The sequence below is a fragment of the Heteronotia binoei genome, chromosome 16 (genome assembly GCF_032191835.1).
Source record: "Heteronotia binoei isolate CCM8104 ecotype False Entrance Well chromosome 16, APGP_CSIRO_Hbin_v1, whole genome shotgun sequence".
Lineage (NCBI taxonomy): Eukaryota > Metazoa > Chordata > Lepidosauria > Squamata > Gekkonidae > Heteronotia > Heteronotia binoei.
The window spans coordinates 35,151,045-35,176,674 of record NC_083238.1 but is presented as its reverse complement, the minus strand read 5'-3'; positions in this window follow the sequence as shown (position 1 = coordinate 35,176,674).

The window sequence follows — 25,630 nt, the reverse complement described above, 5'->3', positions numbered from 1 at the left end:
TCATCTGTTTCCAACATTTCTATTTTATCTGTCACAGAGCTTTTTGGACTTACAACATAGCCTTTTATTATTAGCTGTATTGCATTAGCGTGTCGGAGAAAAAGGAGGAACAGAAAAGGCAATTTTTTTTAAAGTTCTCCAGTGTGCTGTCATTTATTTGCCTGGAGGATCCTTTCTGACAGTACCATGATGTGTTGAATGTAAATAAACCTTACGAAAGAGGCGTGGCTTGGAATGAATTGTTGAACCAAGGAGTGCAAAGACATCGACAAAGGGGACTGCGTTGTAACATTACAGCTTTGAATTAAGAGGCGACACAGAATGGCAGTGAAACAACACACTGTTGTTGGGATTGGTGCAGCAGGTAGTGGTGCCAGTCTGGAAACATCGAGGGTTCCTTTTTATTGATGCCACAGATGCAGGGTCAACAAATCAGAATAGATGGATGAGTAATAAAAATGCAAACACTTCTATACGTTGAAAGCTAATGATCAGAACCGGGATACTCTATTGTGTGAGAAGACGTCCCATGCTATACTTAGGATATTCAAAGCATTTTATTATATCATAATATCAACAAAATTGGATACGTGTTTTGTAAATTACATGTCTTCATCTGGGGTTGCCAGCTCCAGGTTGGGAAACTCCTGGAAATTTGAGAGTGGAGCCAGGAGAAGACAGGGACTTCAGCGGGGTACGAGGCCATACAGTCCCCCCTTCAATGCATCTAGGGTTGCCAAGTCCAATCCAAGAAATATCTGGGGACTTTAGGGGTGGAGCCAGGAGCAAGATTGTGACAAGCACGTTGAACTCCAAAGGGAGTTCTGGCCATCACATTTAAAGGGACCACACACCTTTTAAATGCCTTCCCTCCATTGGAAATAATGGATGGGGGCACCTTCTTTGGGAGCTCATAGAATTGGACCCCCGATCCAATCTTCTTGACAATTGGAAGGTATTTTGGGGAGAGGCACTGGATGCTATGCTGAAAATTTGGTGCCTCTACCTCAAAAAACAGCCACCCCACAGCCCCAAATACCCGCAGATCAATTCTCCATTATATCCTATGGGAATCGGTCTCGATAGACCATATTAGAATGCCCAGGAGACATTTCCCTCCCCACCCCCCTTTCTGATGACCCTGAAGTGGGGGGAGGTCCTCCAAACTGGGGGATCCCCTGCCCTCACCTGGGGATTGGTAACCCTAAACGCATCCATTTTCTCCAGGGGAACTCATGTCATAGAATCACAAGAGTTGGAAGGGGCCATAGAGTCCAGCCCCCTGTTCAATGCAGGATCAGGCGAGAGCACCCCAGATAAGTGTTTGTCCAGCAGCTGCTTTAAGACTCCCAGTGAGGGGGGGCGCACCACCTCCCTAGGGAGCTGATTCCACTGGTGAATGACAGTGTCTGTCATCTGTGTTGAACAATGTCTGTAGCCTGGAGATAAACTGTAATCCAAAGGGATTCCTAGGTCCCATCTGCAGGCTGGCATGCCTAGTATCTGTGGAGATAATCTCATCATGTGAGAAATCTCAATACTCTTTGATCACTTTCTCAAGAGTAAATGGTTGCAGATTCTGGTACATCACAAAACAGAGGCACCTATAAACAATATTTTAAGATGTGTAACTTGTCAGCAATGGAATTAAACTCCAGTACCTCTCATTGTGAGCACAGTTTAGTTTCCATGGGAAGCTAACATTTCTACTTTTAGTTACAACCAGGGCTTTTTTTGTAGCAGGAACTCCTTTGCATATTAGGCCACACCCCCTGATGTAGCTGATCCTCCAAGAGTTTACAGTAGGCCCTGTAAGAGGAGTCCTGTAAGCTCTTGGGGAATTGGCTACATCAGGGGTGTGTGGCCTAATATGCAAAGGAGTTCCTGCTACAACTGTATGGTTACAACTGTATGGAGACGCATAGTTACCTGAATCCAAGCATCTACAGATGATGCTCATCAGGAAGGGAGAAAGACATGTCCAGGATGGCATTCCATTCCCCGAGGGGAAGAGGGCAGTGGAGATTCTTGAGAGCACAGAAGTGACTGGCCTTTGCATATATGTGCAAAGTCAGTCCCTTCTGAAGTCAGTCCCTTCCAAGACTTGACATGGTCCATTGGATGCTAGAGATTATTTATCCTGGAAATGTGCTTAAGATCACATTACCCATGATGCTGGGAAGCTGTGCTTATATTACCAACTAGGACTATCTTTAATGGCACAAATGGCAGCTTGGGGCACCATGATGTATGGAGCAAATCCAAAACTGTCTTATTGTTTCTTCCTTCTGTTTCTGCCTCCCATTGAGAGTCGGCTGTGTGGTCACACTGGAGACATGCTTTCATGCCTGTTCTTACAGATATTTCTCCAGATCACCCTTTCTCTTTTCACTCTAAAACTGAAGCAAGAAGTTTCATAAACAACTATCCTTCCAAGTATTTTTTTTTTTTTGCAGTGAAGTCACAGGCTGACGTATGGGGAGCCCATAGGGCTTTGAAGGTGAGAGATATTCAGAGGTGGTTTGCCATTGCCTGCCTCTGTTTCATGACCCTAGTATTCCTTGGAGGTCTCCCATCCAAGTACTAACCAGGGCTGACTCTGTTTAGCTTCTGAGATCTGATGAAATCAGGCTAGTCTGGGCTATCCAGCTCAAACAGTGAGTTTATCTCTCTAAACTGAAGCCTTCCCATCTCTTTTTCCTTAGTTTGGTGTAGTGGTTAAGTGTGCGGACTCTTATCTGGGAGAACCGGGTTAGATTCCCCACTCCTCCACTTGCACCTGCTGGAATGGCCTTGGGTTAGCCATAGCTCTGGCAGAGGTTGTCCTTGAAAGGGCAGCTGCTGTGAGAGCCCTCTCAGCCCCACCTACCCCACAGGGTGTCTGTTGTGGGGGAAGAAGATATAAGAGATTGTAAACCGCTCTGAGTCTCTGATTCAGAGAGAAGGGCGGGGTATACATCTGCAGACTCCTTCCCATCTTACAGTTGTTGATGACATCTGTTACTGAACCATGCCAAATAACTGGTATAAAAGACATGCTTTTGAATGAATTTGCTGGTTTGCCCCTCTGAACTTTCCTTCAAGAACCTTCAGTGTTGAATGCAAATTGGTTGCATTTGTGATTGGATGCAAATTAAATGCTTTTAAGTTCCAGAATCATCACAACCAGTGCTCTGCTAAGAACAATCTATTTGTCCCCGGCCCTGAAGATAACTGGCAGTCCTCAACTAGAGCCAGGGCTTTTTCAGCCCTGGCTCTAACCTGGTGGTACTCTCTGCCAAATACCACCAGAGCCCTGTGGGACTTGATGCAGTTCTGCAGGGCCTGTAAGGCAGAGACGTTTTGCTAGGCTTTGAGGTGAGGACAGTGATGGCTCCATCATAGCTTCATTTCTCCATCTTTGTTTTAGCCTGCCTGTGAGCAACGCTCCCTCTAAGCTGTGGGGTTTTCTGAGCAAAATGGTGGTCCATGCTATGGTCACCTCAAGAATAGACCACTGTAATGCTGTCTACATGGGGCTGCCCTTGACCCTGACTCAGAAACTACAGCAAGTGCAGAACACTGCAGCACAGCTGTTAATGGACCTTCCTCAATGGGGGCACATTCAACCAGTGTGGAAAGAGCTGCAGTGGCTACCTATTGTGTTCTGAGTCCATTTCAAGGTGCTGGTATTGACCTTTAAAGCCCTATATGGTTGAGGGCCTGCCTATCTATGGGACTGCCTTTCTCCATATGTTCCCCAGAGAGTGCTGCATTCAGGGACACAAAACCTACTATCCCTGGACCAAGGGAGGCCAGACTGTGCTCTACATGGGCTAGGGCCTTCTCAGTGGCAGCACCAACAATGTGGAATGCCCACCCAGAGGCCATAAGGGCCCTGTGGAACCTCTCCCTAGGCTTCCCAATCCCCTTCCCAGCGGGGGATCCCCCAGTTTTACAGGCTTCCCCCCACCCCCAGCCAGCTGGCCAGTGGGGGGGAGCCCTGCCCCCACAGTCACCATGTATCTCTAGAGCTCTGGCAGGTTTAGAAACCTGCAAGCAGGTCCGTTTTTAAAAAGTGTGCCTTTAAAGTTGAGCAGGAAGCAGAAAACAGGAAGCGCTTCATGGGGAAGGATCAGCAGCAGTTTCGTCAGAGCACAGACCCTCCGTTTCTTTTGCTTTCATTTTCAGAGCAAGTAAAGTTATGGAGGAACCAGGCCCAGTAAGTGTGTGTGTGTGTGAGAGAGGGAGGGGGCAGGGGATTCCCTGGTTTGGAGGCCCTCCCCCCACTTTAGAACGCTTTAGAAAGCTTTAGAAAGATGGGGGAGAGGGAAATGTCTACTGGGCACTCTATTATTCCTTATGGAGAACGATTCCCTTAAGGAATAATGGGGAATTGATCTGAGGGTATCTGGGGCTCTGGGGGGGGGGGATGTTCTTTGAGCTAGAGGCACCAAATTTGCAGCATAGCACCTGATGCCTTTCCTAAAAACACCCTCCAAGTTTCAAAAGGATTGGACCAGGGGGGCCAATTCTATGAGCCCCTCCAAAAGGTGCTCCTATCCTTCATTATTTCTAATGGAGGGAAGGCAATGAAAAGGTGTGCAGTCCCTTTCAATATGATGTCCAGAACTCCCTTTGGAGTTCAATTGTACTTGTTCCAACCTTGCTCGTGACTCCACACCCAATGTCTCCTGGCCCCATTTCCAAAGTCTCCTGGCTCCACCCCCAAAGTCCCCAGATATTTATTGAATTGGACTTGGCAACCCTACCTCTCCCAATTCCGCAGAGCCTGTAAAACTGAACTATTTCGACAGGCCTTTATTACTTAATGGGAGAGAACTGCCCCCCTATACTGCTGAGTGCCATCACTCATGAGGAATTATGATCACTATAGGATCACTGTCAAAAGAAAGTAAGTTATGATCCCGCCTATACTGAAGTTTTGAGCAGCACCATGAAATTGTATTTTAATTGTTATTTTATTGTTTAAATTGTAATCTTAAATTGTTTTTAAATTGACTGTTAGCCGCCCTGAGTCCCCTTGCAGAGAGGGCGGGATAGAAAAATAAATAAATAAACATTCTACTTCATGAGCCACTGGCATTAAAGTTGTGAGTGAGCGATTTGGCTACTGCATGAATTAGTTTGCTCTGGGGCCATCCTTCCTGAGCTAAGACAAAAACATATAAGCCAGAGGCTAAAAAAAAATATGATCTAGCTCACACAGACTCAGCTTAGAGGGAACACTGCCTGCAGGTCTACAGTGCAGTCCAGAGTGGAGTTGCAAATGTGTAGCACCATCCGAAATGTGGTTATCAAAGATTTCAGGTTTTCACAGCAGGCATCATCATTAGGGTTTGTAGAATCTTTCGGGCTCGAGTGCCGTGTTCTACTGGAGAAAGTTTTTCTTCCAAGAAAAACTTTCTCCAGTAGAACACGGCACTTGAGCCCGAAAGATTCTACAAACCCTAATGAAATGTGGTTGTTCTTGGTTTTTGTTTTAAACTGTTTTTATTGCTTGTAAATCGCCTAGAGCACGGATGGCCAAACTGTGGCTCGGTAGCCACATGTGGCTCTTTCACACATATTGTGTGACTCTCAAAGCCCCCACTGTCCCGTTGGCCTGCTTGGAGAAGGCATTTGCCTCTTTAAATCACTTCTCCAAGTTAATCTAGCTAGAGGCATTTAAAGTTACTTTCTTTCCATCTCCCTCCTCAATCTATTTTCCTTCCTTCCTTCTTGTCTTGTCATGTCTTGTGGCTCTCAAACATCTGACATTTATTCAATGTGGCTCTTATGTTAAGCAAATTTGGCCACCCCTGGCCTGGAGCCTTGCATCAGCAGGGAACAGGCAATTCATAAATTGAATATTTGTCCCCAAGTCAGAGATTATGGCTGTAGGGCTGCCAACACCAGGCTAGGAATATCCTGGAGTCCTTGAAGGTGGAGCCTGGGGGAAGGATCTCAGGGCTCTTTTTCTAGCAGGAGCTCCTATACATATTAGGCCATGCCCCCCTCCCGATGTTGCCAATCCTCCAAGAGCTTAGAGGGCTCTTAGTACAGGGCCTACTGTAAGCTCCAGGATGATTGGCTACATCAGGGGGCCTAATATGCAGATGAGCACCTGCTAGAGAAAGAGCCCTGATTTATCATTGGCATCCACTGATGCTAAGGGCTACTCTGGAAACTTTGAGTAGTAGGGTGTTTGTTTGCTTTTTAAAGCATTTGTTTACAACTGATTTATGTGATATTTAAAAAAACTGATTGAACTGTATGTTTAAACAATTGTCTCCCAAGCCAAAGCTGCATGTGCAAAAAGCCACTTGTGCTGTGCCCTTAGCAAGACATAACTGCAGCAACCTGCCAAACAGCCATTAACGCTCAGTGAACAGACAAACAGACTGTCAAAAACTGACTCCTTGTTTGCAACTGGCAAACAAGATGTGAAAAGAACCGACAAGTATTCCAACATTCCTCTCTCTCGCTGCCACATTGCTCCAAAGAAATGCAGGTGATGACTAAACTTTGCAAAACTGTCCCTACACCTTGTTAGGGTTGCAAAGACTAGGGAAGAAAACAGACTTGGGGGGTCCCCATGGCTTTTTTTTTTTTTTAGAGAAAGCCCAGCAGTAACTCGTTTGCATATTAGATCACACCCTCTGACATTGCCATTGTTTCACACAGGGCTTTTTGTAGAAAGACCCACCAGGAACTCATTTGCTTATTAGGCCACCCCCCCCACCCCCGATGCCAAGCCAGCTGGAACTGCATTCCTGTACATTCCTGCTCAAAAAAAAAAAAAAAGCCCTGAGGGCCTCCAAGACTCTGGGCCCCCAGTGCATTGGTTGAGCTGGCCTTCATGGACCAGCAAAGTTGCATGTCTCACTTTTGACCTTTTGGGCAAATGCTTGCAGAGTCAGCCAGTTTGGTATAGCAGTTAAAGTGTCAGACTAGGATCTGGGAAATCCAGGTGCAAATTCTTATTCAGCCATGGAAACTTAGAATCATAGAGTTGGAAGGGACCTCCAGGGTCATCTAGTCCAACCCCCTGCACAATGCAGGACATTCACAAATACTGCCCCCTTCACACACACACACACACACACAGCGACCCCCGTTCCAGAAGATGGCAGAAACCCTCCAGGATCCCTGGCCAAACTGGCCTGGAGAAAAATTCTTTCCTGACCCCAAAGTGGCAAACAGCATTTCCCTGGGCATGTAAGAAAGGGCCATGGGAACTAAGCACTGATGCAACCCTTCCTGCCCTCCTTTTCATGATCCTCCTAATTCACAGTATCCGCATTGCTGTCAGATGGCCATCTAGACTCTGTTTGAAAACCTCCGAGGAAGGAGAGCCCACCACCTCCTGAGGAAGCCTTGCTAAGTGACTCTGGGCCAGTCATTCTCTTTTCAGCTTAACCTTCCTCACAAGGTTGTTGTGAGGATAAAATGAAGGGGAGGAGAATTATTTAAGCCACTTGTGGGTGTGTGTGGGTGTGTATAAAGCGCCATCAAGTCACAGACAACTTATGGCAATCCATAGGGTTTTCAAGGCAGGAGATATTCAGAGGTGATTGGCCATTGTCTGCCTTGCATCACAACCCTGGAATTCCTTGCAGGTCGCCTTTCCAAATACTAACTAAGGCTGCCCTGACTTAGCTTCTGATATCTGACAAGACCAGGTTAGCCTGGGCCATACAGGTCAGGGCAGCGGGGGATATATATGTGTATATACCAGAGGTAGCCAAACTGTGGCTCGGGAGCCACATATGGCTCTTTTGCACATATTGTGTGGCTCTTGAAGCCTCCACCACCCCATCAGCCAGCTTGGAGAAGGCATTTTAAAAATAAAGTTGCTTTCTTTCTACCTTTCACCCTCCCTCCCCCATCTATTTTCCTTCCTTCCTTGCGGCTCTCAAACATCTGACGTTCTTATCCTGTGGCTCCCCAACATCTGATGTTTATTCTCTGTGGCTCTTATATCAAACAAGTATATACCAGGGGTGGGGAACCTTGCTTAACGTAAGAGCCACATAGAATAAATGTCAGATGTTTGAGAGCACAATATATGAATGTCAGATGTTTGAGGGCAGGTTAAAGAGGGAGGGAGGGAGGAAGGGAGGGAGGAAGAAAAATAGAGGGGGAAGGGAGGTAGAAAGAAAACAACTTTAACTTTGAATGCCTCCAAGCTGGTTGATGGGGTGGTGGGAGCTTGAAGAGCCAAACAACATGTGTAAAAGAGCCACATGTGACTCCTGAGCCGCAGTTTGGCCACCCCTGATATAATACCTAAATAAATAAATGGTCCTGTTTGCCTAGCTCTTGAGTTGCCACTCATGCTTCCTCATGAATTTATCATGCAATGCTACACACTAAATCATAAAATATGTATTGAGGCAATATCCCACATACTTAAACACACTGTCCTGACAGCAGTTGGGGAGGTGCAGGAAGAAGGCCTCCAGTTTCTACTCTGCAGTGCTGTGCCTAGTTAAGCATGAGATTTCCATAAAGCCACAGTGTTGCCACAATGGAAGTTCCCCCATTCTCTGCAAGGAAGATGCAATGCAGCTAACATGACTCATTAAGTTCCTGAGGGGGAGGGGAATAAGTGCTAACCTCTCCTGAAATAATAATCTTCATCTTCGTATCTTATTTTAAATCTGGCTCTTCAGAAGTCAAGCAGAATGTTGCCAAAGCATTTCTGCTTTAAAGCACACCCGTCTTGGAAATAACAGCTGGCTGTAAAATATGTATTTATGTTTGTTAGCTGATGTATTGCAAGCCTTGTATTTGATTTCCCTGAGCTTTGCTGAGAAATGGAGCATATTTTTGCTCGCGTGATATATGTTTTTACAGCATTTTTATGGCAAAGGGGGGGGGGGTGAGAAACAGTAAGCAGGTAAATCAGGAAAGCAATGTGGGGGATTAGGCAGTCTTTAAAAAAACAGCATCTCCTTTTAATAACCCAAAATTATAAAGTTGCGGATGATTTCTTTCAAGGTGATGGTCAAGTTGTGCAGAACTCCAAAGGCTACGTTGCAGGCAAGACAGTCCCCTCAGGGTGTACTGCAACCTTCTCTGTGTATTCAGCCAGCAGAATCTGTGCAAGAAATGAGACAGACCCTTTTTAAAAAAAAAAATGCACTGTAGCATTCAAGGAAACGTTTTATCTGCCGGTACATCAAACCGCAGGCTGAATGCTAATGCAAAGTAATTGTGATCTAATAAAGAACCGGCTACACAAACTGAGGAAATGGCATTTGCATCCTGTCAAGGACATGCAGGAATGCACTTTTGGCGCGACCCACCTTGGTGACATGTTAGAAATGACAAAAACAGGATATTCAAGCGCCCCTTCGATTAGGTGAAGCTGCTTCCCCACTCCAACCCTCTGCTTCCATTCGTGATGTTTCATAGAGACTGCCTTAAGGGGTTTTCTGTGCGACCGCAGAGCCAAAACATGACACGATAGCATCACCAAAATCCAGAAAGCAGAGAAACTTTATTAAACACATTTGTAAAGAGCTGCCAGGATCCAAAGAACCGTGTCACTAGATCGGGTGCACCCAAGGGGGGATTTGGACATATTTCTCCAGCAGCAGCCCCCTGGCATGCTGGGCAGCAAATAGCTTTTTGAAAGGCAGGAGAGATTCAGCTACAGCTTGTGAACGGCAGAGAGAGCTCGTGTGGCACAATGAGAGCGAGTGTGCCAGGGCTCTGCAGGGGGCCTATGAGGCCAATACAGAACCAAATATAGTTCTTTTAGAAAGAAAGGCAGATCTTTATGTTGAAGTATATAGGAGAGCCAGGTGAGATGCTAGAAGAACCACCAGGGCTTTTTTTGAGCAGGAATGCACAGGAATGCAGTTCCGGCTGGCTTTGTGTCAGAGGATGTGGTCTAATATGCAAATAAGTTCTTGTTGGTGCCATCAGGGGGTGTGGTCTAATATGTATATGAGTTCCTTTTTCTACAATAAAAGCCCTGAGAATCACTATGTGAATAGGGAAATAGCAGGCAAAGATTTCCTTGAGATTATAGGGCTTCTTAGAGACATTTTACAAAAAGGGGAAGAACAGAGGTGAACAATCACCAGAAATCCAAGTACAAAGCACACGTTTATTTAGGCCAGTGCACTAGAATAATCAAAGTGACTGAACTGAGGCTATCTTACCTTCATAAGAAGACAAGACTTAGTGGAAAAGACAATGATGCTGGGAAAAGTTGAAGGCAGTAGGAAATAAGGTCCCCTGGGGCCTTTGGCGAGGGGATGGAGTGGTAGGCTTGCCAGATCCAGGTTGGGGAACTCCTGGAGATTTGGGGATGGAGCCTGGGAGGACAGGGACCTCAGTGTGGTATGATGCCATCAGGGCTGGATTAACAATTAGACAAGTAGGCACTGGCCTATGGGCCCCCATACCTTTAGGGGCCCTGGGCCAGCTTTCCTCCCAGTTTCCCCCCTGCTTGCAGCCCTTAGAGCCTGCACATGCAGCCAGCAACTGAGCCGCTCTGCCTGATTTGCCTGGTAAGGCTGCTGCTGGCATTGTCGCCAAGTTTGCCTTTCCCCCTCAGCTTTGTCAAAGGGGCTTTTGAGAAGGTGCCAGCAGGCCGCAGCAGGGGCAATGGGCTGCAGGGCAGGTGCTCTGACCCTGAGATAATTTGCAAGGAGCCCCCTGAGATTTTGACTACCTAGGAGCCTCTATAGGGTTTAATCCAGCATTGGATGCCATACGCCCTCTAAAGCAGCCATTTTTTCCAGGGGAACTGATCTCTGTAGTCTGGAAAGGAACTGTAATTCTGGGGATCCCCAGGTCTCACCTGGAGGCTGGCATCCCTAGGAAAGAGGAAGACCCAACATGGGATGGATTGACTCATGGCCCTCAGTTTGCAAAAACTGAGGAAGGCTGTTATATAGGACGTTTTAGAGTCATGAATTCATAGGGTCATCATCAGTCTGAAGTGACTTAATGGCACATAACACAAACACACACAAAATGTTTGAGATGTTTGAGAGCCACATGGATGTCAGATGTTTGAAGGGAGGAGGGAGGGAGGAGGGAGGGAGGGAGGGCGGAAGGAAGGAAGGAAGGAAGGAAGGAAGGAAGGAAGGAAGGAAGGAAGGAAGGAAGGAAGGAAGGAAGGAAGGAGAGAGGAAAGGTGGAAAGAAAGCAACTTTAAATGCATTTTCCAAGCCAGTGGCTCAGCTTGCCTTGGCTTGGAGAAGTGATTTAAAGCAAGAAATGCCTTCTCCAAACCAGCTGATGGGGCAGTGAAGGCTTCAAGAGCCACACAATATGTGTGAAAGAGCCACATATGGCTCCCGAGCCAGTTTGGCCATCTCTGCACTAGTACAGTCACAGTGTCTGCTCCTGTGTGTATTTATTACTTATTGTGAGACTGTGGACACCACTCCCAGTAAAGATCTTGTTTGGGGGTGTAGACGTATTTTGTATTATTAATCAATGTGTCAATTACCAGTAATATTGAGCAGTATATTTTCAGTTCTGTAAATGGACTTTCTTATACTCGCTGGTTGCAGATCCCTATCACATACCATAGGTGGCGAAGAGAAGGAAGCCCTTGAATAAAGTCTTAGTTTTATTCTCTTACTAGATTTAAGGGTTAGCTACAGTATGATGTGGGGTTTTTTAATATACAACCTGTGCTCTACTGGCTGCACTGGCTACAGACTGAGCACTGAATCAGATTCAAGGTTCTGGTACTTACCTTCAAAGCCTAAATCAGGGGTGTCAAACATGCAATTTGGGAATTGAATCAGGCCTTCAGAGGGCTCCTATCAGGTCTCCGAACAACTGGCTATCATCTATTTCCTTCTCCCCATATCTTGCTTCCTTCTGCATAACAGCTTGCTTTGCAAGGCTTGCTCAATTGCACAGGAGATACAGAAGAAAACCTCTATATTCTCCATTGGCTGAGGCTCCTCCCTTGGGGAGGAAGGGGGGAAGAATAGCTTGATTTGCCAGGCTCTCTCAATTGCACAGCAGAGCTACTGAGCCAAACCGCTCTTCCTTCTATTGGCTGAAGCTCCTCCCCCTGCCCCCAGTCCCCTGGGGGAGGAAGGAAAGAGCCAGAACTTCCTTTGCCCAGTTCCCTGGATCCCATGGGAGAAAGCATCTTTAAAACCAATGAGTGCTAATGTTTTAAGTTTATATATATAATCTTATATATATTTATATAAATTTATATATATTTGTGTTTGTCTGTGTCCTTTATAAAGTTTATATCTCTGCTACTTAATCTTAATAGGTACACACATGGCCCGGCCTGGCATGGCTTGGCCCAACCCAACACAGCCCAGCCCAACAAGGTCTCATTTATGTCAGATCCAGCCCTCATAACAAATGAGTTTGACACCTCTGCCCTAGATGGTCTGGGACTATTGTATCTGCCGGACTGCCTCTTCCTATATGCCTCTTAGAGAGAGTTGTGCTCATCTAGTAACAATTTATTGCTAATCTTTGTCCCCAGAAAGATCCAGCTGTCTTCAACCAGGACCAGCGTCTTTGTGGCTCTGGCCCTAACCTGGTGGAACTCTCTGTCTAGTGAGACCTGAGCCCTGTGGGACTTGGCCCGGTTCTGCAGGGCTGCCATGTCTTATGATAGACTGATTGTTAAGTTTTAACTATAAGATTGGTTTTAAATTGTGGTGCTGATTTACTGCCTATCCAATTGCTGAACGCTGCCCTGAGCCCTGCCTGGCATGGGAAAAGAGTGGGATAAAATTAGAATAAATAAATCAGTTGTCTTTTGCAAATACTGCAGCGTGGATTATATTATCAGGTAAGAGAATGGGGTTGGGAGGGGGGATCTTTAGCTCCCTTAGCTATTCTCTCACTGAGGGGAAAACATTCCCAAACCGCCTGGATGCATTAATAGATTTGAAGGGATTATAAGGTTGGGGAGGGGGGTATTGGAACCCCAAACCTTCACCAATATTCCATCTTGCCATTCAGATTTCTATCTCTTGAACTGAAATCCAATTCAAAATGTGTGAATCCCAAAGTTCACCACAACATTCAAAATGCACTTGTTATTATCTCAAGACTCATTTGATTTTGGCCCACATCCTACAAGGAATCTCAAAAGGATAATAAACAGTGCACATTAAAAAATACAGGTTAATGCAAGTAAATCTGATTCTCCTCTTTTTTTACGAGGGAAACGGATGCTTTATGCCCAGTAATGGATCTTACAGCTGGGAATATAATGTCTTCCAAATATTTATCATATTTTTTTTTATCCTGGCCTTTTTCCAAGGTGTGCTTTTCTCTTTCCCATTTTATATTTACAGCAACACTGAAAGATAGACATGAATCCCATGCAACCTCAGCCAGACTGGCGCAAGGTAGGTTAGTAATTCACAAGTTTGTCTCCCTTTTCAACTTCCCCTCACCTAGATAGTACCCTAAGCATTGTGTTAGGGAACTACATACGGTTCCCCCTTTCAAACTGCCAATATATAGATACCAAGCCCAAGTCCTCGCTGGTTTGTGTCTAGAGCTTCTTCCCGTGATACAATTCGCTCTCAGTCAGCAGGGATGAACAAAAAGGAGTCAACGTATTCAGATCTTTAAACAACACTGGAGTCCTATAGACACATAGGCACATTTCTCTCCACATAATTTGCTTTGCTTTTCCTCCCCACCCCGCCCAAATGCACACAGCAGAGTACAAGCACTTGGATTCCTTAGGTGCCTGTTACCTTCCCTTATTGGTTTGACCTATTTCTTTATATCAAAAGTGATTAAAAAAAGAGAGCATATTTACAGCATAAGTGTACTAACAGCTATTGCAACACGTGAACTCCAATCAATATGCTGCATCAGAAGAATAAGAGAGCTGATAGAACCAGGAGAATAATTTACTGGGCTGGGGTTTCAGCTGGGAGTGATTGCAGTGGGACTTGGCTGATCCTTTTTAATAACGGTACCTTTTCCTCTTTCTCTCTGTCTTGGTTATAGCTGCAGCCACCACTGCAGCAGGCAGAAGAGGAGGAAATCTCCCCCGTTATTGGGCTGGGCGCTGCATGCTGGGATCCTGACACTTCAGTTTGTCAAGAAACACAGCTGGCTGGTTGGAGGGGTTTTGCTAAATCTGCCGTGTTGATTTAGTTTCACTGCCGCGATTAATTTTATTTGAGAGTAGGTTATATATCAGCTGCTTAGTTTCATTGCTTAGCCAGAGAAGGACACTTCTGTGGCTAACACCCCGATCCTAAACATATTTACTCAAAAGCACATCCCATTGGTTTCAATTGAATTTACTTCCACAGAGATGCATTTAGGGTTGAGCTGAGAGCCACAAACGCTTTTCAATTCATAAATGCTAAATTTGAGTGGTTCTAGCGAACAGAATTGTTTTAAAATGAATGTTCCGCTATTGCCTTTCCCCCCTTGAGACTCATCAGCCTAAATCTATCATGATAACATTGTTTAGAGATAGGGCTGAGCTGGAAGTAGTTACTGTTTGGGGAACATTTTTGTCGGTGTTGAAAAATGCTTCCCTTTTGGACAGTTTTTGGCACTGTTCCTGAAAATCTTCACATATTCATTTATGTCGCCCTCTCTCTCAAGCAAGCTCATGTGCTGTGGATGATGTCATCACATGCCCAAATACAATTGGCTATGCAGCATAGTGGGTTCATCATAGTCATATGCCACAGACGATGTCATTAGATGCCTAAATATGACTGGTTGCCTAGCCTAGTGGAGTCATCACATTCACTACATGTTCCTTGGTTGCATGGCAACATCGACAGGAACAATCCAGGAAACACTGGGTGTTTTCCCACAGAGCTTACCTCGGAGCGACGTCCCTCTTCACCGCGCAGCGTCTGCGCAGATTTCCCACCAACTGCTCCGCATAACCAGGAAGAGCCGCGGCTTTTGCGTCGCTAACGTAAACTGGTTTTTAGCAGTTTACATCTGTGACGCAAAAGGTCCGGCACTTCCTGGTTATGCGGAGCAGTTGGTGGGAAATCCGCGAAGATGCTGCGCGGTGAAGAGGGACGTCGCTCCGAGGTAAGCTCTGTGGGAAAACGCCCACTGTCTTCATTATCTATTGACTTCACTTGCCCTCACTGCCATCCAGGGGTCATTTTGTAGAAAAATAGGTGGTGGAGCTCATCCAGGGATTGTTATGCGGCTGCACCTACTATTCAATGGACAAGGTGGGAAGGAGGAGGTGGAACGCTCAGAAAGGTTCAGGAGCTGCGCTCTTGTGAGCTCCTGATGTATCTGAGGCCTGCTGACATCACTGATTGCAATCAGCATGGTGCAATGGTTAGTGTGTTGGACTCATGATCACACACACTAAATAATACACTTCCAATCCACTTTCCAACTGGATTTTACTGCACGAGCTGACAAAATCCAGTTGGAAAGTGCATTGGAAGTGGATTGAAAGTGCATTATTTAGTGTGTGTGTGATCGCAACGACATACCCAGTTTTAAATCCTTTCTCTGCTATGGAAGCTTGCGTTATGACCTTGGGCTGGTCTCACACTCTCAGCATAGCCTACTTTGTAGGATGGCAGGAGGACAAGTTTTCTTGGAGAGGAAAATGGGGTATAAATGAAGTAGATAATAAATAATCAAGGACAAATAAAAGAACGATGCTAAAGAACAAGTGCCCAATGGCAAGAGTAGTGCCAAACAGGACTAGAGGAAAGTGGATATTTGTACAATCAAAGTTTATTTTAAGAATTGTTCAAATCCTCCTCCCCATCGGTACTTTGCTCCAAAAATCAACAAAAATCAACAGTTCTTTTTAGAGACTTGGGCTGTAATTCTGCACACAAAGGGGATGCTTAAAACCCATTGTTTTCAGTCATTGTAAAGCTTAGCATAAAAATATTTTATTGATTTAGATGTTTATACCTTGCTCTTCCCAATGGGGACCCGAGCAGCGTACAGCAGCAATCTCCTCTTTTATATTTTATCCTCTCACAGCAACCTTGTAAATTATGCCCGGCTGAGTGAGGGTGACTATCCCAAGGTTGCCCAGTGATCTTCCATGGCAAGGTCTGCTTCAAACCTGGTTTGATCAGATCCTATTCTGATGCTCTGATTACTACACCACTGAAATAAAGTGAGTTCAGCCAGCTCAGAATCAACCAAGAATACTTCATTGCAAGAAGAAACAGTCACAAAGGAACACAGGCAAAACTGTAACTATATACAATCTGGCCATGGTTAACCACGCCCCCCTCCCAAGCAGGCAACAGTTACTCCTATTGGCTCACTCCAGAATCCTTCATTTGCATCTCTTTCTTATAAGTTGTTACATGTCTTGCATCCTGATTGGCCAGTTCTTCCAGGCTTCAGGATCCTGGTTTGCAAGAAGTGCCTGTCTCAAGCTCAGGCAACAAGAACCCAGTAAGATGCAATACATAACAACCACACTGGCTTTTCCAAAGGGCACAAAGCACTCCACTTTCTCAGCATCCATTACTATGAGAATAGGAGCTTCTCTTTTTTGCCATCAAGTCACAGCTAACTTATGGTGACCGTAGGACCATAGGATTTTCAGTGGCAGAGATGTTCAGAGGTGGTTTGCCATTACCTGCCTCTGCATAACAATCCTAGACTTCCTTGATGGCCTCCCATCAAACTATTAACCAGAGCTGACCCTGTTTAGCTTCTGAGATCTAATGAGATCTCACCCAGAGTATTGTGTTCCATTTTGGGCACCACAATTTAAGAAGGATATAGTGAAGCTGGAAAGTGTCCAGAGGCGGGCAACAAAGATGATGAGGGTTCTGGAGACCAAGTCCTATGAGGAAAGGTTGAAGGAGCTGGGGATGTTTAGCCTGGAGAGGAAACAACTGAGAGGTGATATGATAACCATCTTCAAGCACTTGAAGGGCTGTCATATTTAGAGGATGGTGCAGAGTTGTTTTCTGTTGCTCCAGAAGGTAGGACCAGAACCAATGAGCTGAAATTAAAACAGAAGAGTTTTCGGTTAAACATAGAAAGAACTTCCTGACAGTTAGAGCAGTTCCTCAGTGGAACAGGAGATAGTGGCCTCTCCTTCTTTGAAGGTTTTCAAACAGAGGCTAGATGGCCATCTGACAGCAATGCTGATTCTGTGAATTTAGGCAGATCATGAGAGGGAAGTCAGGAAGAGTTGCCTCAGTGCTTAGTTCTTGTGGCCCTTTCTTACATGCCCAGTGTTTGCCACTTCGGGGTCAGGAAGCAATTTTTCTTTAGACCAGTTTGGCCAGGAATCCTGGAGATTTTTTGCCATCTTCTGGGCATGGAACAGGGGTCACTGTGTGTGTGTGTGTGTGTGTGTGAAGTATTTGTGAGTTTCCTGCATATAGCAGGGGGTTGAACTAGATGACCCCAGAGAACCCTTCCAACTCTATGATTCTATGAGATCAGGCTAGTCAGGGTTATCTGGGTCAGGGCACAATAGATGCTAAACCAATATTATAAATTGCATATGATAATTGGAAAAAGAGGAGGAGGAAATTGGATTCATACTACCTGAAGGAGTCTCAGAGCATCTTACAATCTCCTTTACCATCCCACAGCAGACACCCTGTGAGGTAGATGGGGCTGAGAGAGCTCTGACAGAAACTACTCTTGAGAGGAACAGCTCTGTGAGAACTTGTGACTGACTCAGGAACACATCAGCAGGTGCATGTGGAGAAGTGGGGAATCAAACCCAGTTCTCCCGAATAAGAGTCCACGCACTTAACCACTAAAAAAAAGCCCAGCAGGAGCTCATTTGCATATCAGGCGACATTGCCTGGCCTGGGAGCACCTGCTTGGCAGGTTAGGCCAGCCTGAGCCCTGGGCAGCCTAGGCGAAGCTCCGCTCCTGTGGGCTTCAGCAGAAAAAAAACCCTGACCACTACACCAAACTGGCTCAAATGTGCAGGACACATAATGCATTCATGGCTGAGGCAAGTTTAGAATCACAGATCACTCTTTTAATCATGCCATTAAGCTTGTTTTTTTTCTTGTCAGTGGGAGTGTTTAGTAAGAGAATCCTCCTAATTCCATCCCACCATGTTTATTTTCCTGAAAATGAGTTTCACACACAATGCCAGCAAGAAAAGATTTGTCTAAAGGAAACTTCTGGATGCATTCATCACCTGAACACCTATCACAAGCAAGGGGATGGTGGGTAATGGTATGAAACCATCACAGCGTTGACTAACATGCTCACCTAAGACCCCTAGTCTCTCTGAAAGAAATGTATCTGCGCTAGGCAACAGCTTATGCATATTCGTTCCTCATGATTTTCCCTGCTCGGCTCATTACAGGGTGAGCTCAGGAACCAGATTACTCATCGTTAACGGGCGCCCTACAAAGCAAATCCAAAAAGTGCTGAATTCTGCCAAAAGGGATTTGACGTATGTAGGGCACCGCTTCTAAATTATAGATCGCTCCTTGCGAGAGAAGGCCTAGCCACATCTCCAGTCGACAGTGTCTGCCAGTATATGCTTTTTGTGCCCAATTCTAAAGGAGTCCACAAATGGAGGGTTCCCCCCTCCCCACCACCTTCTGGAGGGATCATATCTTATTTTTTTTGCATAGAAGTTGGCCCATTTGTTGACAAATCATAACAAAGAGGCCATGCTAAATGTAGCAAGCTTTGCTTGGGCAGCGGTTCAGTCTTGCAAGGTTTTGGGCTATTCAGTAGCTGCAAATGTGTTATTGGAGGTTAATGGTAAGATGCCGTGATAGAGTTTTGAGAAAATGGCCTCATTGTTGGAGTTTCCTGTGTGGATTTCCACTTTGGTAAATATTGCAGTTGTTGTTTTCCATGTGCTTTATAATCCTGAGTTTTGGTATGGCCAAGAAAAAGAAATGGGAATCCCTAATGAATTATATAATCCGTACAGTCAAAATTCTTCTTCATAGCAATACAGAATTGTTCCTTTGGGGGTGGGAACTAGTGAGCTGTTTAATCAACTTTATATACAGAGGGTTGCCAGCTCAGGGTTGGGAAATACCTGGAGATTTGGAGAGTGGAGCCTTGGCAGGTGGGATTTGAAGAGGGGAGAGGCCTCAGCAGAGTATAATGCCTTAGAGTCCACCCTCCAAAGTAGCCAAGTTTTTCCCAGGGAAACTGATCTGGGTCACCTGAAGATCAATTGTAATAACAGATCTCCAGGTGCCACCTGGAGGTTGTCAACCACAGGGCAAATACTCTGCAGGAGGGGGCATAAGCTGTTTATGTGGAATGCCAATGTGGTGCAGTGGTTAAGAGTGGTGGACTCTAATAGAGAGAACCAGGTCTGATTACCCACTTCTTCTCCACAGGAAGCATGCTGGCTGCCCTTGGACCAGTCCCAGTTCCCTCAGAACTCTCTCAGCCCCACCTACTCAAAAGGTGCACATTGTGGGGAGAGGAAGGGAAGGAGATTGTAAGCCACTCCAATATTCCTTATAGAAAAAAACCAGGATATAAAAATCAACTCTTCTTCCTCCTCCATTTTAATGTTTGTATATGTGTTGTTTTAATGTAGGGTTTATCAAATTGTTTTTATATCTCCATAACTTGCCTCAAGATGCTCAGGAGAAAGGTGGGCATATAAATATTTTAAATAGATAAGGTTTGGGGCTCATTAGCAGCAGGGCCTCCAGGTAAAAAGCTAAAATCTCAGAGTTGCCTGCTAGCTTGCAACCACAATAGTTTCTCAGTGCCCAATGTGGTCACTATGGCACATATAAATTGGCCATGAGAAGCAATAATCTAGCACTGATGTCTCAGTGTTGCCAGCTTCCAGGTGGCACCTGGAGATCTCCTGCTTTTACAACTGATCTCCAGCTGGCAGAGATCAGCTCCCCTGGAGAAAATTAAAAAACCCTGTTGCTATCAGCCATCGTCCCTGAATGATGACATGGCAAACAAGCCAGGACCACGGAGGCTTCGCTGCAAAATAAATCACCAAGAAAACCTCTCTGTGCAACAACAAAAAAATGAATTATACATCATACTCATCCAGTGTTTACTAATAAATAATTATAATAATAGTTCACAGTTGTAAACAAACAATAATAATTTTACAACACAAAATCCCTCCGAAACAAAAAGCACACGCCATTCCTACTGTACTATGGAACAATGTCCTGAAGAATGTAAGCTGTGATGAAAGTTCAAAAATATACAAAACCAGTCCGATATTGTTTCGAATCCAAAGACTCTTCCTCCTGGGACCGTCTTCTTAGTTGGTAATTCAGTAGATAAGTGGTGCCTTTTATAATAGTTGTAGTAGATGATTTTTCTACCTCTGATGAGTCATATATCTTCAGATGTATTAAATTGAGACTGTGGGAATCAGAGGAAACGAAATTACGGCCAACTGACCCTTATATTTGCTCTCCAGCTTCCTTAGGTCTCTATGCTTTCTGTGGCAAAATGCCCAATTATCTATCAGACTTAACCACTCCAAGTCATCGCAGGGCATTTATGTTGGCTAGACTAAATGCGTTTCCCTCCAAGGTTTTACAAGGGAGATATCAGCGAATCCCTTTAGCCGACAGACTTTGCTCCTGTGGAGCCAATACTCCTGACTCAGTCCAGCATATATTGCTAGATAGTTCTTTTTACCATAACCTCCGCAAAGATTTATTTGGCAAGCTTTCTTTTCCCCCATATTTGTCTATTCTACCACCCTGTTATTATTTATTGAGTGATACTGAGGGGGTGGTTAGTGAGGCTGTGGCAAAATTTCTGGCTGGCATCCTTAAATTTAATTCTGACCATGTTCGAATGCATCTGTAAGCTCGGTTTCATTTTGATTTTATCTCCAATGTTTAAATTTTTATATTCTATGTATTTTTATCTGAATCTATTATGCCATTAAAGGTTTGGTATGGTATGGTAATAGTTGTAGTCTTGTTGCGTGGCAAAACTTAGCGTTTCTTCTTGCTTTCATGGCTCTATTCCTATTACTCCATTGTATCTCTTGGTTATTTTACATGTGTCTTTTGTTCTGCTTCACAGGTTCTGCTTCTCTCTAGTCTCTGGTCTTTCTGCTTATAACTGTTAAAAGATTTTCAGTTTTCCTCCACTTTCTCCTCTACAATTTCTTTTGCCTCTTGGCCTTTGCAGACCACAAAGGAATCTATTGGCATTAGTCCTGTTTCTTATATTTAGCAATGAAATCCAGAAAATGCTTTGGCCTAGGGTTGCCAGGTCAGTGTTGGAAAATACCTGGAGACTTTGGGGATGGTTTGGGGAAGGGAGGAGCCTCAGCATGGTACAATGTGATATAGTCCACATTTCAAAGCAGCCATTCTCTCTAGGGGAGCTGATATCTGCCAGCTGGAGATGAGCTGTAAAAGCCGGAGATCTCCAGGCCCCACCTAGAGGCTGGCAACTCTGCTTTGGCCAGAGGAATAGATGGATTCATTCCATCTTCCACATCATCTGGAATGGATTTCACTGCTTTCTCCAGGAATCCCTAGTGAGCTACCTGGCAAATCAAGGGATAGCAGATGAGACAGAACTTAGCACAGTCCAAGGTTTCTCTCCCCTGAGTTCTGCTGGGCCTCTTCTTATCTTCTGTGAGTACTGTCTTAGTACTCCAGAAACCTCTTATTGTGTAAAATGTGTTAAACTCTTATAGTCATTCTTTAGCTGCTCTTTATAGCCTTTCTTTAGCTGTGTAAGGTGTGTTAGGCTTTTACAGCCTTTCTTTAGCTGCTTCTTTAGCTTTCTTATAGCCTTTGTTCTTATATAATATACCTTTTCAATTTGTGGACATACAAAGCATTCTTTATTGATTATAAGCAGGGCTTTTTTTTTTTGTAGAAAAAGCCCAGCAGGAACTTATTTGTATCTTAGGACACACATCCTGACACCAACCCAGCCGGAACTGCGTTCCTGTGCATTCCTGCTCAAAAAAAGGTTTAGGTTTAAGGTTTATTGGATTTATATCCTGCCTTCCCTGCCAAAGCAGGCTCAGGGCGACTCACAACCAGTAAAATCAAAACAATTCACCCACATTACTTACATCATAAATTAAAAGTTAAACTGTTAAAACAGTCTGGTGCTAATATCAGTTGACATTATTGTTTCATTTCAGAGGGCACTCAGTATATATTAGATGTCATTCCCTACTACCATATCAGTCATTCCAGATCAATTAAAGGCCAGCCAGAATAGTGTCATTTTACAGGCCTCGTGGAACTGGGCGAAGTAACGCAAGGCCCTAACTTCTTCCAGCAGCTGATTCCAACAATAGGGGGCATCAATCAAGAAAGTTCTCTCTCTGGTGGACTTCAATCATGCCTCCCTTGGCCCGGGGATCACGAATAGATGTTGCGTCCCAGATCTAAGTACCCTCTGGGGAATGTGTGGGGAGAGATGGTCCCTAAGGTAAACAGGTCCTCAGCCATATAGGGCTTTAAAGGTGATAACCAGCACCTTGTAGCGAATCCAGTATACTACCGGCAGCCAGTGTACTAGCCAGTGTACTAGCTGCAGTTTCCAGGTTCGAGACAGGGGCAACCCCATGTAGAGGGCATTGCAGTGGTCCAGTCTCGAGGTGATTGTTGCATGGATCACAGTTGCCAAGTCGCTGTGCTTGAGGATGGAACCAGCTGCCTCACCCGCCTAAGATGGAATAAGGTGGATTTGGCAGTGGCTGCTATCTGGGCCTTCATTGTCAAGGAAGGCTCCAGCAGCACCCCCAAGCTCCTTACCCTGGGCGCTGTTGTCAGTGGCGCCCCATCAAAAGCTGGTAAGGGAATTTTCCTGCCCGGACCACCACGACCCAGGCAAAGGACCTCTGTATTCATCGGATTCAGCTTCAGTCGACTCAGCCTAAGCCACAGGCTGCAGCTTGCAGCGCCAGGTCCACATTTTCTGGGACACAGCCAGACCGGCCGTCCATCAGTAGATAGAGCTGGGTGTCATCAGCCCTGACTGTAAGTGTTTACATACAATTATAAGAGTTTTGAATCTGGCTATACATGGTGCTTTAGTTCAATGGCCCCCAACCTTTTTGGCACCAGGGACCGGTTTTGTGGAAGACAATTTTTCCACGGACCAGTGGGGATTCTAGGGTTTTGGCTGCCCCCATGCCCATACCCCATTCCTTCCCTCCACGAGGATCTTTCAATGAAGAGTAAGTGAAGGTCTTTGCCTCACTCCGCGACCCTGCTGCTAACAGGGGTTGGGGACCCCTGCTGTAGTTGGTTTAGATTTTCTTATTGTGGTGTCACATCATCAGGAATGATAGACTGTGCAGTACCCATTCCTCAAGTGTTTCCGGAATAGAAGTGTAGATTATTATTTTTTTTAAAGTATGGAGCTAGGGCCCACTGTTGAAATACTTCTGCCTCAACTGGAAACCTGGGTTCTTTCCTTCTAGTGGCTGCCCTGCATTCCATCGTGAGCTTCAACTAGACCCCATGCCAAACATATTGTATGTTTGGGTTTAACAAAGCCACAACTTTTTCGAAAAAAACCACTGAGTAGCCCAACAAACCCTTGCCATTTTGGCAAATAAAGAGAGCTGCTTGCAGTGCTTCCAAATGCTCGCTGAAACCACACACTTAGGGTTGAATGCTCTGCCAAGCATGGTTGATAGTCACTTGTCCCTTCCCAAGAGCAATGGCAAAGCCCCACCTGTACCTATTCTCTTAATACTGCTGAACCCCACAATATATCCCTATCCTCATTTTTTTCAGATTGGATTAATACCCCACCCTTCAGGAGTCTCAGAGAGGCTTACAATCTCCTTTCCCTTCCCCTCCGCACAACAGACAAGCTGTGATGTAGGTGGGGCTGAGAGAGCTCTGTCAGAAACTGCTCTTGAGCAGAACAGGTCTGACAAAGTTATGACTGACCCAAGGTCACTCCAGCAGTTGCATGAGGAGGAGTGGGGAATCAAACCCTGTTATCCCAGATAAGAGTCTGCGCACTTAACCTCTACACCAAACTGGCTCGCCACTGAATTTTTAAAAAGAAAATGTTCAGTTCACTTGAAGATAAAGGTGAAATGTGTTGTCAAGTCACAGCTGACTCATGGCAACACCATGAAGTTCCACCTGATGGAGTTTTCAAGACAAGAGATGGGCAGGGGTTGGTTGCCATCGTCTTCCTTTGCATAGAAGCCTCAGTCTTCCTTGGTGGTCTCCCATCCAACTACTAACCCAGCTTAGCTTCTGAGCTCTGACAAGATTGGGCAATAGGGTTCTTTCGCATACACCATCGGTATCCTAAGAAGCTTTGGATTCTAAAACAGCTGCCCCCAAATTTTAACCTAAACTGGAAAGCAAAATTTCAGATCACATTTCTACTGGTACATGTTCGTTTGTTTGTGAGTGTGGAAGGGGAGAATGGGAGGAGATGTATGTTTCTGTAACAAGATCAGGGGTGGAATTCTAGCAGGAGCTCCTTAGGCCACACCCCTCCTGATGTAGCCAATCCTCCAAGAGTTTACAAGGCTTTTTTTTTTGTAAGCTCCTGGAGGATTGGCTACATCAGGGGTGTATGGCCTGATATGCAAAGGAGCTCCTGCTAGAATTCCACCCCTGCTTAAGATGAACTATAAATGGTTGATTATGCATGAAGTACTCGAATGTTCTTAAGAGAAACTTGTAGGGTTTCGCTGCTGACTTAAATATTTGTTTTAAAAAGTGAAATACAAAGTTTAGCACCAAGCCACAGCACTTCTGGAAGTGCATTTGATGGTATTTATTCAACAAACAGGTGAAAATGCAGCCCCTCCTATGCCAGGTTACTGTCATGAGGCACTTCTGAATTAGTTCCAGCTAGTTAGCCTCCCTGCAAGACAATTGAGACTGTCATTATTGGAGAATTCAACACAGTCTGATGATGGATTCATAGAAAAGGCAAAATCCATTATTTATACACAGTAGGAAAATAAACCGTCTGACTGGGCTGGCGCATGAAGTATGCAAAGGCATTTCATTTTTGACGGTTGGAAATTTTAAACTCAAGCAGCTTTTAATCAACGTCCCATTGCAAAACAAAGTTTAGCATTTTTATTTCTTCTTCACCAGCAGCGCAGTGTAACTAAAGACAGGAGCTGCAAAACGCTTTATGGCCTATTACTCAACGTGTGCTTATAATAAATTAGGGATAAATGACAGCCACTTTGGACTCACAAAGAGAAATGGAAAACCGAATTCAGTGGAAGACTGGAAGTGGTTCTGTGGAGAGATTGTTTATGCTCTGCCACAGCCCTTCAGAACACCCACGCTCCTGTCAACCACTACCCATCTGCAGGTTTAAAGAGGAAAGACATACATTGGTTCAGTGGTGGAATTCTAGCAGGAGCTCCTTTGCATATTAAACCACATAGCCCTGATGTAGCCAATCCAAGAGCTTACAAAAAAGAGCCTTGTAAGCTCTTGGAGAATTGGCTACGTCAGAGGTGTGTGGCCTAATATGCAAAGGAGCTCCTGCTAGAATTCCACCCCTGCATTGGTTTTAGAACAAGGGAGCAACCAACTTTTATCATAGAAGGCTCAATTACATTTCATATAAGTAAGGTTGCCAAGTCCAATTCAAGAAATACCTGGGGATTTGTGGGGTGGAGCTAGGAGACATTGGGGTTGGAGCCAGAAGCAAGGTTGTGACATGCATAATTGAACTCCAAAAGGAGTTCTGGCCATCACATTTAAAGGGACTG